The 3676-nt window shown below is 51.8% G+C and overlaps 1 protein-coding gene across 19 annotated transcripts in view; it reads right to left on the bottom strand.

Annotated features, from left to right (window-relative positions):
* The window catches only part of LOC113206668 (sodium channel protein para), an 81304-nt gene that overhangs the window by 76647 nt on the left and 981 nt on the right, over positions 1 to 3676 (bottom strand). The window lies entirely within an intron of this gene.

Below are 3676 nucleotides of genomic sequence, written 5' to 3'. Positions count from 1 at the left end.
TCTCTCGGAAAGGTCGATGCTAGTTTATTTTTACTCGGGTCTACCTCGAGATATCGATCTCACTAGACTCATTTGTCGCCACGTTTATGCAGGGGGCGTGCGTGCGTGAGAGCGGCGTGGACGGTGGGCTTTACTAGAGAGAGAGAGAGAGAGAGAGAGAGAGAGAGAGAGAGAGAGAGAGAGAGAGAGAGAGAGAGGCGAGCGACCATCTCCCGAACCTCGGCCAATGGGAATCAATCGACCCGGACCGTAGTGCGGCGGCGGCGGGGCGTGGAGCGGGGGACTGGAGCCGCACAGCGCACTAGGGGTGAAGAGCGCGAGCCACACCTCACACCGGCGTCCACGACGAGCAGCGGCCCCTTGTGCACCTCCACCCGCCTGGCCCGCGGCGAGCGCACCCGGTAAACAGGCTCCCCTACCCCCGCGCACACACACAGCCTCGCTCCGGACAAGGGGCCTGCTCCTTTCAGAGCAGACAATTTTGTCATTAAGCTGCAGCGTCGCTGCTTAGCCAGAGTTACACTTATAAATAAAGTGTTCAACTGGCGTACACATGCAAGTGCTCAATACTAGTACTTTTTTAAGTGTTTGACTGGATATTTGATTGCCATAAAGTGTTTGACTGGAAAGTTAAACACTTAAAAGTGTTCAACATCAGGATTGGGTATGAAGCTTTGAGCTCTTTAAAGCTTAAGGTGCCCCCACAATAAACAGGAGCCATGGGCCACGAACCATAAGCCTCAGACCATCTTTCCTAAAACTGTCCAAATTCGGGTAGTTTTTAACGCGAATATCAAAAGTAAATTAGCCAACTGCAAGTGCGAATGGCGTAAGGCTAAAAGAGAAAGGTCTCAGGTCCCGCGGGGGCGAGCCGTGGTGGGTGATGATGGCCCATGGCCCATGGCTCATGGCTCACGGCCCCCGTTCATTGTGGGGGCACCTTTAAAGTTTTTAACTTTACACGGAAAATGCTAGAGTCAGATATCTTGCTAGCCTAAGAGCGAGGTATTTGACTCCCATTCAATTAAAGTTATAGTTTTTGGTCCTCACCCAATGCGAGTGAGGTTCCCCACAGTAATTGGGCGAGATCAGGGAAAACTCACTCCTTTAGAGTGAGAATTCGGTGCACATGACTCAAAGTTTTTCAGAGTACTGTTGAACACTTCGATACCCCCTATGTAAAACCGCTCACCACCTCGGCGGCTGCGGACAAACGCTCAGCTCACTCCCCGCCTGCGGACAATCGCTTACCTAGCTTGGCGCTCCGGACAACCGCTTAAGTCGCTTTTTCGAATTTCCGCCTCTTTCGAATGATACCAATATTACGTTTTCGGTGAAAAAGCGACATAAGCGGTTATCCGGAGCGCGAAGCTAGGTAAGCGGTTGTCCGCTGGCGGGGAGTGAGCTGAGCGTTTCTCAGAGCCACCGAGGCGGTGAGCGGTTTTACATAGGGGGTATCGACTTCGAAGTATTCAAATATGCCGTCAAAAACGTAAAAAAGTGGAACATACAGGGTGGTCCACAGACCCCTTCCTTCATTTTGCTTATACTGTACCGCATGCATGCGTACGGGCGGGGGCGGGCTTGCCTACTGTCGCTCACCATAGGCGCCTTACGGCCCCTTGCGAGTATGCAACCCGTCCGCACGCCTGCATCCGGTACAGTATAAGCAAAATAAAGGAAGGGGTCTGTGGACCACCCTGTAGTTTTGAGCATTGAACAATTTGGCTGGATTGACCATAGGTGAAAAACATTAGTGATCTCAGCTATTTTTTTTTCTTACTCTCCTAGAAAACCCACGAGCTTCTTCAGCTACACGAACGAATTAAGTACCAGGTAAGTGGGTTAATATTCTCACATGAGCTCATGTAGGTCGAACCTAACACTACAAAATACCTGAAAAGAATTTTGAAGCATTGTAAGGAAGTTTACAGTGTAAACTATTTTCTTTGCGTTGCAAACTATTTTCTTTGCATTACAAACTATTTTCTTCGTAAGTTGCGAGGAAATGGTTTGCAAGGTTCCGAACTAATTCTTAGCAGCGTTACGAACAATTTCCTTCGCAAGGCGCGAAGAATTAGTTCGCAATGCGAAGGATTTGGTTCGAAATGCAAAGCATTTTACAACGCTTCAAAATTCTTTGCTATGCAAAGAATAGTTCTTCGCAACCTTTCACAGTGAAAGCCATACAGGGTGGTCCGACGACCCCTTCCTTTATTTTGGTTATACTGTGCCGCATGCAGTCGTGCGGGCGGGTTGCATACTCACACGGAGCCATAAGACGCCGTAGTGAGCGACGGTAGGCAAGCCCGGACGCACGCCTGCATGCGGTACAGTGTAATCAAAATAAAGGAAGGGGTCTATGATGGACCACCCTGCATGAGAAAATATGGAAACGTTTTAGAAATATGAGCCATTTTCGAATCATATGTGATATTATTTTCCACGCAGCTCTTGAATACCACGCCACCATTATGGATCATCCAGAGATTATGTCCCTTTTCCTCCATTTAGGAACCTGCCTAGTTGCTCTCATGGCGCCTGACAGGTAGGCAACATCTTGCCTGGATTGCGTACGAGCACTGTGGGGTGGCCAAGCTCCCACTTTGTCCAATGAATCCGATAAAAACGGGCGTACTATCTGGATGACCCCTAATCTGACCACATACGGACTGCATGCCAGAGGGTCCCCTGCGGAGGGAAAGAGGGGGGCGACACCGTCACACCAAGAAGAGTAAGATTGTCTTGCACTTACTTAAAGCGACGGAGCTCACGGGAATGTTCACCATCTCGGCGAAGCTCAAACAGGACACAAGCGGACAGGACGTAATACAGCTACAAGCCACGGAGTAAAAACGAGAATTAACGGGAACTGCAATTTACTGTCGTGGCACTTCCAAGGGGCGGTCAGGCACTAGGCACTAGCCACGTGGCGTGGCGTGGTGTGGAAGAAGGGGCGGGGGTAGTGCAGGGCGGTGGGCGGGCCCCGGAGCTGTGGATGGCCGCAAGCTCTCCCGCCTATTTCTCCTGGGATTGAAATACGCTCGCCTAAGAGAGAAGTGATGGTCACGGTGCACGCATACGAACAGATGGCTTTCTCGCCTCACCTTGCCCTGTCCCAGCACACCCGCAGCAAAATGCCGATGCAGCTAAGGGATCGTACTATGTTCGCTTTTTATTTCAGATTCATTTCATCAAGTTCCTAAGGCCTGGCGCCTGCAAGGCTCAAGGTAGGCCAGCCCGCAGTACCCGCACGCACTGCAGGCAAGATGTTGCCTACCTACCAGGCGCTATGACAGCTTGCAGAGGCTGAACCTTGCGGTTTCGATACGGCGAATAACGGACTTACTTTCTGTGTGATCTTTCAAATCCCGAATGTTCAAAGCAAGTCGTACAACCAGATAGGAAACGAAGCGGCGGGGGTTGCCAGTGAGCACAGTGCGAGCAGGAGTGGCCAAGAGAGAAAGAGACGGCTGACCAGGCCCTCCTGCTGCCGACCAGTCTGCTGCCAGTCTGTGTTTTGCGCCTGTCATCGCACTCACTGTCTGAAGACATGCAAAGCCCCACGCCTGTTGGCCGGGTGGGTCGCCCGGTGCGCGGGTACCGTGCGGCGGGTGCGCGGGTACCCGGCCCGCGGGGTGCCGCTGGTGCCCATGGTGCGAGCGTTGGTGGTGGC

Source organism: Frankliniella occidentalis, unplaced genomic scaffold (assembly GCF_000697945.3).
Source record: "Frankliniella occidentalis isolate FOCC.00 unplaced genomic scaffold, Focc_3.1 Scaffold290, whole genome shotgun sequence".
Taxonomy (NCBI): Eukaryota; Metazoa; Arthropoda; class Insecta; order Thysanoptera; family Thripidae; genus Frankliniella; species Frankliniella occidentalis.
This window is presented reverse-complemented; position numbering and strand designations above follow the sequence as displayed.